Source organism: Panthera leo, chromosome C1 (genome assembly GCF_018350215.1).
Source record: "Panthera leo isolate Ple1 chromosome C1, P.leo_Ple1_pat1.1, whole genome shotgun sequence".
NCBI classification, from domain to species: domain Eukaryota; kingdom Metazoa; phylum Chordata; class Mammalia; order Carnivora; family Felidae; genus Panthera; species Panthera leo.
In genome coordinates this window covers 157,411,113-157,423,037 of record NC_056686.1, presented here as the reverse complement: position 1 = coordinate 157,423,037, position 11,925 = coordinate 157,411,113, and the positions used below count along the sequence as shown (strand labels likewise).

The window sequence follows — 11,925 nt, the reverse complement described above, 5'->3', positions numbered from 1 at the left end:
AAGTCAGTCCTAGCTGTTGAATCTTCCTATCTAAGACATGAAATACCATGGAAGCAGAGGCAAGTCTTATTCACTGTGCCCTGTTGTAATTCCTGACTCACAGAATTCATCAGGATAATAAAATGGTTGTTTTAAGGTGCTAACTTATGGAGTAATTTGCTACATGGCAATAGTGAATAAAATAGAAGGGATCAAAGGGAGTAGATTCATTAGATTCCATGGGAAGAAAACTAGGTTAAGAGATGACTATTGAGTGGAAGCAAAATTTCTTTCTTTTTAATTAATTAATTATTATTATTTTTTTTAAAGTTTATTTTTGAGAGAGAGACACACACACATACACACAGAGCATGAGCAGGGGAGGGGCAGAGAGAGAGGGAGGCACAGAATCTGAAGCAGGCTCCAGGCTCTGAGCTGTCAGCACAGAGACTGATGTGGGGCTCGAACTCACGAACCATGAGATTATGATCTGATGATCAAAGTCTGATGCTCATCCGACTGAGCCACCCAGGCACCCCTAGTAGAAGCAAATCTCTAAACACACGGATAAGCCATGAGCAAGGCTTCATGTGGTGGTCCTTAATTCTGCTGATACCACCCTGGGAACTCTCCTTCATGCATATTACTTTAACAGCAACCACAAGAATTGCACAAGAGTTAAAATACTAATGTTCTCTTTTTCTGTCCAGTCTTTCATGAGTTGCTCCAGCTTTAATGGAATGTTGCTGGGTGGTGTAGTTCCCCTTTCTTAGAGCTGTTGGTTACATCTGAAACAGTGTTTTTAATATTGACAATGAAGTTATATTAAGAACATTAGTAAATGGAATCATATCAAACATTAGGAAGTTAAGTTCACACATGTAGGACTCCACACTGTACAACTCATTTATCTAATTTACAAATAATGTCACTTAACTCTTATAGGTGGGTAGTTAAGCTCATGGGCACACTCAGTCTGGGCTGTCACCCAGCATTTCCTGAGATGCCCAGCAAGCAGCAAATCTTATAATTCAGAATTTTCTTTCAAGTTCACTCCACTGGTTTTTTTTAATTTAAGTAATCTCTATACCCAATCTGGGAATTTGAACTCACAACCTCAAGGTCAAGAGTCATGTGCTTTTCTTCCTGGGCCATCCAGGCGCCCCAAATTCACTCCCTTAGAACCATCATTTCCCTTTACTGTTGTTCCTGACTCTGCTGTTTTTGTTTTTGTTTGTTTGTTTGTTTTTTGGCTGTGAACATTTTTACCTCTTACTTCCATTGAAGATACAGATGGAGCAGTAGGCATCAACTCACTAAATTATTCTCCATACATCTTTCTGGGGTTGCCGAGCTATGGGTACACAAACTATTTTGATGTTGATGGAGGAGAGGACACCTGATCTTTTTGCAGATGGTTGCCAACTTGTTTATCCTTTTCTTTTATTGCTTTTTCTCCAGAGAGGTACTTTCTGTTTCCATTGTTTTTTGTTTTTTTTTGTTTTTTTGTTTTTTTTTGTGGACCCCTGTTTTCCAGGACTCTTTTACTACATGCATATGTTGTACTGAGGGCAAATAAGAATTGAGGTGGGTTAATACTTAGTCATAACTTAGATGTGTTAACATTTAACTTTCTTTTTTCCCCCTCTATACTTAACCTATGTTGTTCATGTGTCCTTGTTTCCTCTAATAGTAGAAAACACTTGTAATAGGATCTATAAATGGAAGTTTAAGCTGGGATCTTAAAATGACAAATGCCAGATGGCAGAGTGGATTGTGAGATCACAGAATAGAATTTGTAAAATTTGAAGGAAGTTTCTAAACCTTTCTCATATTGAAGTTCTAAAGGATAGCATTGGAAATGGGAAGAAGGGATTGACAGAGGATGTTTTTGAACAGAGCTCTGTTGTAAGCTTTCTGTACCTCGTTTTCCCTCATCTCAGACCTGGAGAGAAGAGTTTCTCAGAAATCTTGATACATGATTCATGCAGTTTGGTGGGAGGAGGGTGGCAGTGTGGACTGGTGTCTGACTTCTGACTGAAAAATGTAAAAGGCAGGAATGTGGACTATCCAGCTGATCCAAGGTGGGAGCAAAGGATGCGTGTGTGTTTACTCCATCAGATACAGTCATTGGGAGAAAGAACAGACCTGGGGCTCTTTTAAATCTTGTCTAAGCCTGGACTGAGTGATAGGAACCCAAGGGAGAGAACGGATGGTGGAATGCTGAGGTTGAGCAGCTAGGCAAAGGAAAATGTATTCACCAGGACTAGAAATGAAGTTGAATATTCCCAGTGAGGATTTCTGAAGGGGCTCACAAAAGGTACTATAAGTTAGAGCCAGCTTTGGACATCTGTCAGACCAGAGGGCAAGGACCATGGATAGTCTTGATCAAGTACTAACTTTCCTGTTCTCCTTCCCTGCTCCTCTTTCCCTTTTCTCCTCCTCCTGCTTTGACCTTTGATGAGTCAGAAAACACAGCTAGCAAGGTAGCAAGATAGGGGTAGAAGCCTATGTTGGGGAAATAGCATCATGTTCTATTCTTTGGGGCTACCTATAAAGACCCCAGTTGAAAGAGGGGAAAGTTGAATTGTTAAATCAAATTAAATTGATAATTACTTGAGATTGCTTTTATTACCTGATTACTTTTTTTTCCCTGAATTGATATTTTGTTTGCAACTTGATGTAACCATTTGGGCTTTTTGTTATGTAAGAATGACCAGAAAAATTCTGGGACTGCCTGAATTTCATCCAGGGTAAAAGGAAGGAACCAAGGATCAGACTATGTATGTGAACGCTCCTCTTCCCCCAACCTAGAAAGGTCTTTAATCCTTCTTGTGGGGCTAAAATTCTGCCCTTCCTTACTTTCTAAATGGCACTGTTGTTATAAACTCTAAAAGAAAAAAAAAAGTCTTTTGGGCTTTGGCTGATATCTTGCCAGTCAAATCTTGTTGCAATTCAAAACAAAACCATTACTGTACCTTATCAAGCACTTGCAACTTAGTCCCTTTGCTTTTTTTTTTTTCTAAAAAGACAAAATGTTTTATTTTAAAACATTGGAAAACCATTGAAAGACACATGTCCATTATATAACTGTGAACGTGAAATATTTGGAAACTGTAAATTCTCTAAAATGTGGTAGGCACTTCTAAAGAGCTAAATACTGCAAATTATTCTACTGTATGTCTTCTCTAATATCAACAATACTTGATATGATGAAAAATATCAAGAAGACCCAACTAAATATTCAAAGTCACCATCTTAAGTTCAATGTAATTACACAAGTGAAAGTTTTGTCCAAGATGTTCCTGACATGGGAAGCTTCTAGATGAATTTCAGAAATGTTAACAAAAGTATCTTCCTTTTCTGCCTCTGAATGTTTAAATACTGTTGTATTGTTGGTTAAAATCCACTACAGATATGGGTTCAAGGCCAGCCCAAGGGTCTTCAAGCATTGAAGGCTTGAAATAACTTTCCCACTCATTAGACATTCTTTTTTCTCCACCACACCCTGATCCAAAGGGTGTAGATGTCCTTGAAGAACCCTCGGGGTGGGTTTCCTGCTGCCCTGGGGAGTATCCGAATTGCAACCCCATGGGTGACTTGGAGTAGGAGCCAGAATAGCTACCAGGGTACTGAGACCCAAATCACCCCTCTTTCCTTCTACTCCAGGAAGCTGCTGCCCTGTGGTGGAGATTGGCTGCTCCTGTAGGCCTAGACCCGGCCCAAACCACAGGCAGCGTGTGGCACACAGTCCCCTACCATCACAAGAGGAGGGTAGCTGTGGTCGCCTACGCCTGGGTACCCCGGAAGCTGCTTCCCTTAGTCCCTTTGCTTTTGCTTTGAAACAGTTGTGTCTTCTGTGAACTGATGAAGAGACTCAGTTGGCCTCTTTCTTCTAGGCTATATGTAGGGAGCTTCAGGGAAACCAGGAATTACTAAAGGTTATGAGACCAAAACTGCATCAGTTCAATATTTTAAAAATATGATCCTGACACGTGCCAGTTATTAGGCAGGCCTATGGCATATATTTCCACTTGTCTCCATTTGGCTTATAATGTCAAGGAAGGGTATGGCATTCATAAAGTTGTCTCTGAGCTGTACAAACAACTGTGGAAATATCAGCTGACTCCATTTCAGCAATTGTAGTGACTAGGGAGGAATTAATGCTTCCCTGACTTTATGGAGTTGTGAGAACTTGGTTGGTGGAGCAGAATAGAATAGAATAAAATAAAATAAAATAAAATAAAATAAAATAAAATAAAATAAAATAAAAGTAAGTAAAATCAAAGCCAAATGATACTAGAGGAGATGCTGGAGGAAGACATTTATTGTCAATCAATATGGCATCTGAACTTGGAACACTGCATGTAAGAGTCGTCATTATCTCAGTTATGGTTCCAGGAGCCAGGAGCTCTTTTTTATTCAGATCCTACTCTTGTGGTAAAAGAAAGAGAGAAAGAAAGAAAGGGGAAAGAAAGAAAGAAAGAAAGAAAGAAAGAAAGAAAGAAAGAAAGAAAGAAAGGAAGAAAGAAAGAGAAAAGAGATGAGTGAAGTTTAGGTGCAGATAGAACAGTGTCTCAACAGTTTGGGGCTGCGGCTCCTCAAGGAACATGGAACAAAATGGTTCAACCAGCATTCTGGAACTAACTGTATGTACAATTACACACATAATAGTATTTAATACTATTGTTGAACATGGAGTGACATTTTAATGGTACAAAACTGGGAAAGTCTTATTGGTCATGCTCCTTGAAAGATCTTTGATAATTTGTACCATTCTTTCAGACTGTTTACTTGGACAACAGTTACCTATCCATTACTTCTTTAATCTCAAGTTGGTATAAACATAGATGTTGTAGGAACAATTTTGTGCTTCAGTGAAAAACTATGCACTATCTAGGGGACACCCTTCTATGTTATCTGATTCTGATTCTATGGGGGCTTTACAGTTCTGTAAATTGTAGATAACTGATAGTCATGTAAAAAAAAATTCTTGTCTATAGACATGCAAATTCTGTCCTGTGTAGTAGAGGTTCAATTGACTATCCTCCACTGTGGAAGAAGCTAGTTTTGCCTTCATTTGCGCATTCATTTCCCATTTCCTTACTCCATGAAAATTTGTGCTTTTTTGACTTCTGCTTTGATTGGTTGTAAATCCTCCTCAGTTTCCTCATTAAATTAAATAAAATCTTTAATACACATTCATCTTTGTATCTATGAAAGTTATGATTTTATCTTTTTTTTGAAAATTATATTTAACCATGAATTGTCAAAATATTATCTCGTAATCCATGTGTTGCTAACCAATGTCATGACTCTGTGATTACTGTAGCAGAGGTTTGATACAGAACTATAAGTTTTTAATCAAAATTTATTGGTCATTTGTCTTGGAAAATCAGTGGCTTTGGTGATTATGTTGTGCAGCCTGTTATTTATGGGCAACAGGGCAAAGAATGTGCAGGTCTGGGGCAAGAGAATTCCTATGACTGCAAAACTACTATGGGATAGGGGCACCTGGGTGGCTCAGATGGTGGCTCTTGATTTTGGCTCAGATCATGATCTCATGGTTCCTGGGATTGAGCCTGCATCAGGCTCTGGGCTAACAACACTGAGACTACTTGAGATTCTCTTTCCCTCTTTTTGCCCCTCCCCTACTCATGGTCTCTCTCTCTCCCTCTCAAAATAAATAAGTAAACATGAAAAAAAAAAACTATTATAGGATCCCTCAGCCACTTCCTCTGCTCACTGTCCCATTACTGAACCAGGGGACAACAGGAGCACAAAAGAACCAAAATATCAACATCAAATTGCAACAGGCAAAGGCTACCTGTACCTCCCTGTGCTCCGGGACATCCAGAATGAGTTCCCTTCTGGTAATATCAATAGAGATCATCTCCTAGAGGCTTAGGGAAATGTAAAGACCAGTTTCTATATTTAACTAGAAGACTTGTGATGTTTTTTGATGGCAAATTAAAAAGAATCAGAGTGGTTTCTTGGCATGAAAATCTTCTCTCAATACACACTATTATTATAGCAGCAAGTCATGAAAAAGGCCTGATACAGGTTGACATCCATGACCTTGTCAACATTGATGGGAACTTGTGTGGAAACCAACTTTTGTCTTCTTTGAAGTCTGAAGTTTTGAGTAGACTCTAGCTGCTTTGCTAAGGCCCTGATGCTGATTAGTTCTGATCTCTATCCTTTAAGATTCTCTTAGCAATTTGGCTGCTGTATTAAGAGTTGCAAGGGACATGTTTTACCGGTCCTCACAAATAGGGTGAAGTACTTGGCTTTACAGTTTCTGACACAAAAGAAAACAATGCCAACGAAAGTGAAACACTATCACTTATTGAAGTAAAAGCATAGTCTAAGGGAGTATGTTTTTCCTATCCGGCTGGTCTTACCGAATCACTCTGCCCAAGTCCACTTTTGATACTTGATATTTGGTCATTCCCCAGACAGGAAGGGAGAAAGTGTGCATTATCTAATTAGACTTTAAAGTCTAATTAGAGCAAAGGTGTCATATGAGTCTGGTACGTTTCTCTGGGCACTTTTTGGTGATGGGAACAGAGTTATTCCCATGTAACCTTGATAATAGCTGTTTAGATAATTGTTGCACAGTTGCCTCAGATGAAACACATTCACATTTGAAGTTAGGAGTAGAAGCCACTTTGCAAGAGCCTTGCATTTACTTTCTGCTATAGGTCTGAATTTCAGTAAACTGTTTCCTAAATTTATATAATTGGGATCATAGCTAAGGCTTCAACTTTGGAGATAGCTTTGTTCACTAGAGCATGAAAAGTGCAGGATATTTCTTGTAAATCAGGACTTTTAAGGTATAGTAAAGTGACCTGTCACAAGTGTGTGGCATGATTCCTATTCTGTAAAATCTGCAAGGTTCAGTCTTACAATATCATAGTTAATTTTAATTTATACTTTCTCTGTTTCTTTTTAAAATGCCTATAAAATGTGATTATAGTGCTTTTTTGCATTTCCCTGAACTTGGAGAATTAGTGTGAGCTCATTAAAATTTCACATGGATTGGGGTACTTGGGTGGCTCAGTCAGTTAAGCGTCCAACTTCAGCTCATGTCATGATCTCATACTCCATGAGTTCGAGCCTCATGTCATGCTCTGTGCTGACAGCTCAGAGCCTGGAGCCTGCTTCAGATTCTGTTCCCCCTCTCTCTCTGCCCCTCCTGGCTCGCAGTCTGTCTTTTTGTCTCAAAATAAAAAAAATAAAGACATAAAAAAATTAAAAATTTCATGTGGCTTATTGCCCTCTATTGAGGCTTTATATCACTGTCCCTGAATTTTAAAAAGCAGGTGTGTGTGTGTGTGTGGGGGGGTGTGGGTGGGGGGTACCATCCCATTCTGTTCCCTGTGTATCTATAAAGATTAAAAAGATTTTTGCTTTCTTGATACTCAGATGTTTTCAATTCAAATGACTGTTCTGTCATTTAAAAGACAGCCTAAATATCTGCTGTTTTTTTTTTCTTAATGGTGAATCACAATTATCCATCCAAGGGGTGCCTTGTTGGCTCATTAGTTAGAGCATGTGACTCTTGATCTCAGAGTTGTGAGTTCAAACTACACATTGGACATAGATATTACTTTTAAAAAAAAAAAGCTTATGCACAATTACCCATCCAAATGAAATATAATATTTTCCAAGGTAGTGAATAATTTGTTAGTTCCTTAAGACATTATTTTAGGGAGATAATAAGGTGTTGTGTGTGTTGCTGCTAAGGCAGGCTCCGATGTAAAAGCATGCTGGAACCTCAGGAACGTGGGCTGGCATGAAAAGAAGGAAGCTGGGCTTGAGATGAGAGAGAAATGAAAGTACAGGTGGCGGGGGGGGGGCCTGGGTGGCTTGGTCGGTTAAGCGTCCGACTTCGGCTCAGGTCATGATCTCGGCTCAGGTCATGATCTCCGGTCCGTGAGTTCGAGCCCCGCGTCGGGCTCTGTGCTGACAGCTCAGAGCCTGGAGACTGTTTCAGATTCTGTGTCTCCCTCTCTCTCTGCCCCTCTCCTGTTCATGCTCTGTCTCTCTGTCTTAAAAATAAATAAACGTTAAAAAAAATTAAAAAAAAAAAAGTACAGGTGGGAATGCCATGCAACACGATGCTCTGGGTCTAAAGGGTGTAGCAATATAAGCTTGTCAGGCAGTTAGCGAATTAAGGTATATACAAGAGTAGGAAAATGCTTCTGTGGGCTCCAATATGTGCTCCATTTAGTAGATAAGCCTACAAGCAGGAAGTTGTTGTGTATGCCAATCCAGTGGTTCCTGGGAGGACCCCTGCAAAGTTATAATAAACAGGATCCAGAATGCAGGGATAAATCAGGCAGGATCAAGGCAGGGAATCAGGATGTGAAATATTTTATGAAGCACACATGATTTGGAGCCAGACTGAAATGGTTATCCAAGCATTTTCCCTTCTTAGCTGTGTGACTTTTGCAAGTTCCTTAACCTTTCTGAGTCTCAATTTCTGTAACTGTAAAGTGAAATAATAATCACCACTTCACAGATTGTTATAAGGATTGGAAATGCTGTATGTAAAATGCCCAGCACAGTAGTAGACCCACAATATGACATCCATTCTTAATTGGTTAAGACATCAGTCCTTGTAAAGGCTGAGAGCTCCAAACAGTTGAGCCAAGGCAGCTGCTCAGTCTTAAGGACTGAGATGACTTGGTCAGGGAGAAGTCAGGTGGGAAATGTTGTGACCTGGCTATGTGGGATTCCAAGGCTCATTCTTAGCAAACCATACACCTTGTCTACAGGCTGGAGGGCCTGGGGCTGCTGATAAGGAATGGCTCAGAATAGGTCTAGGACAGAGGCCAGCCCCTATAGTAGTCAGAGGACAAAAGGGGGGATCGGAGAAGGCAGAAATGACAGTGATTTTTGTTGGTGAAACCCATGGCCTGGTGGAGTAGTCTATGGTCTCGTCTCTAAAGGGACCAGATCTTTCTTTTGGTCTGGGAAGAGTCCTCAAGTGTGTGTGTGTGTGCGCGCGCGTCATTAGCAATGATTGTTATTCATAGAGTCCTTTCACTAACCTATATTATTGTTTATTGTATGCTTATGCTGTCCTTGCAATAAGTAAATTATCATTTCCCTTTAATACCTAGCTGAGGAAAATAAAGTATAGAGTGAACAAGTGATTTGTTCACATCACAATTGGAACCAGAATCTAAGTTTCATTTCTTCTAGACCAGAGCTTTTCCTCTTCTGTAGATTTAAAAATAAAATATTTTGAAGAGATTTTTGGTGCTGGTAATAGGACATACTTTACTTTGTGACTTGTGGGATTTTTTAAAACCATATCATAAGAGTATATTGGTAATTGTATCCTTAACTGTACCTCTATGTAGATTACAGATGGGACAAAATTTATGGGAAATTTCATGGCAGAATTAAAATTCCCAATTCCAGAGAAAACTTGCCTGACAGCACACTTTTTGAGGTAGTTTACAGCTCAGTAAAGACAACAGGATGGTTCTGGATTTGTCTGTAGCTAGCTAGCTCTGTGGCTTTTGGCAAGTCTCCCAGACTTCAAAATCTGGTGGACTGTGTCATTCTAGCTTCAGTGTTCTAAGTGACCTTTGAAAGCTTCTTTCACCTCTAAGTAATAACGATACTGTGCTCCCACAACTGTGTTTTATGGATAGTATCATATGCGGGTATAATCACCTTCCTTTGATAGAAGAGGACCCTGAGGCTTAAAGAGATGAAGAGATCTGTGAAGACTGCACCAGTCATAAATGGAAGAGCAATTTCCAATGCAAGAAAAGACGGGTCCTTAAAGCCCTTGCTTGTTCCAGTGTGCCCGATCACCAATCAGTTTCTCTGCCCTTCACTGGTGAGAAGTCAGAGAACTGTTAGTGTAACACCTCCAGAATGGGAGGTACCCTCCCCAAGCATGTGTAAGATATTCCATTGTGAGATAGAAAAGAATGTCTCCACTTCAATTTATATTTAGTTCATACTTCAAACATTTTTATTTTGGGCATATTTTATAATATGCGTAAGAGGTCAATAGTGTGTCTATACCAAATATCAGTAATTTACATATATCATACATGGAGGTTTATAGGTTTATTGGTTTTTTTTTCCTGAAAGGAAAAAAGTTTGGAGAGCCCTGATTTTCAATCTAATTTTAATTTTTGATTTAAAAAATGATTGTGAAAGTAAGTAGGCCATAAAAGTATCGTATAATAGAAACCCACTTGTAAGTGATTTTATTTGGATTATTTGATTTTTTTGGATTATTTATACTTTCAGATTATCTGGGACCCCTGTTCACCTGTATCAAAGCAGCTATTGGAAACTTGATTCAAGAAGATAAGTCTGGTTCATGGGGGTTTGACTTTAGTAACCTTGCTGTTTCTGGTATTCAGGTAATAATAAATACTCTTATATATTTATGTGCCTGGTACCGTGATAAGCATTTAAAATTATATCTCATTTAATCCTCACGACAGCCCTGCAAGGAAGGATTACTAGCTCCATTTTATAGGCGAGGCATTTCAAGTTTAGTAAAATGCTGAGACTTGTCCAAGATTGCCCAGTTAGAATTTGGACTTTGATCTTTTTGATTCTTAAATTCACAGCTTGTTTGGTAATCTGTGTTACACATGTCATATGTATTTGCTAAAATATTAACATCATAAAAATTAAGGTTTTTTTCTTTCTATTCTTTAGAACCATTAAAATGGATGCCACAATACAAATCTTACCACAAAATTTCCAGTGTTCATATAAGAGATTGATTTACAAAATTATACATGCTATGCATTTTTCTCCTTATCTTTATTTTTTAAATTATTATTATTATTAATTTGTTTATTTTTGAGAGAGAGAGAGAGAGAGAGCAGGGGAGGGGCAGAGAGAGAATCCCAAGCATGCTCCACGCTGTCAGTGCCAGCCTGAAGCAGGGGCTCAACCTCATAAACACTGAGATCACAACCTGAGTCGAGGAGTCAGGAGTTGGACGCTTAACCAACTGAGTCTTTCAGGTGCCCCTCTCCTCTTTAAATAGAAGCAAACTTCAACTCTGATAGAATTTCCTAATTAGCATATTTTATGTGCAATTATATCACCCTCAAGATTTCAAAATTAAAATCATTAATGTTTAATTATCTATAAGTAACTTACCAATCAGAACAGGTAATTTTGCTATTTGCTTTAGGAAAAGTTAAGGATATAAATTATCTTGTTGTCCAATTAGGTTTGCTATATAATTCTAATTTATTCCATTAGCTTCTACTAGAAATTGAGTACACTGTTTTGTCAAGTGAAGGCAAATAGTCTTTTTTTTTTAATTGAAGTATAGTTGACACACAATGTTACATTAGTTTCAGGTGTACAACATAGTGATTGGACAAGTCTATATGTCATACTATGCTCACAAGTGTAGCTACCATCTGTCACCATACAATGCTATCATAATACCATTGATTATATTCCCTATCTGTACTTATCATCCCTGTCACATATTCATTCCATAACTGGAAACCTGACTCTCTCACTCACCTTCACCCATTTTGCCCATCCCTCTGCCCCCCCCCCCCCCAATTGCTTTTTACTGTTAGGTAAGAAAATGCATAAAAAAAGAGGATACAGACATAAATCTATTAATTATGTGTGAAATAAGGCTTACTAGTTGAATCTGGCTTTATAAGATATGATACACTTTGAATAAACAAGACATAGATTTAAATAATATTTACAATTGAAAACAAATAAAGGGACATTTTAGAAAATGGCTAATTACCCAGAAAGGGAATTTCAGTGGAAAAAAAAGAAAGGATTAAATTTGGCCACTGGGTGTCAATCTTGATCCATATTCACAAGCAGTTAGGGACTGAGAAATAAATCTTAGATGACTTCAGCTTTTCTTTGTAATTCTGTCTCCAGAGAGTAGGGGAAACACTTTTATTTAAT

General features: G+C 38.6%; 1 pseudogene; it reads right to left on the bottom strand.

The window, feature by feature from the left end:
* Positions 1-3,320: 3,320 nt before the first annotated feature.
* Positions 3,321-3,623, bottom strand: LOC122226026 (annotated as a pseudogene).
* Between the last annotated feature and the right edge of the window lie 8,302 nt (positions 3,624-11,925).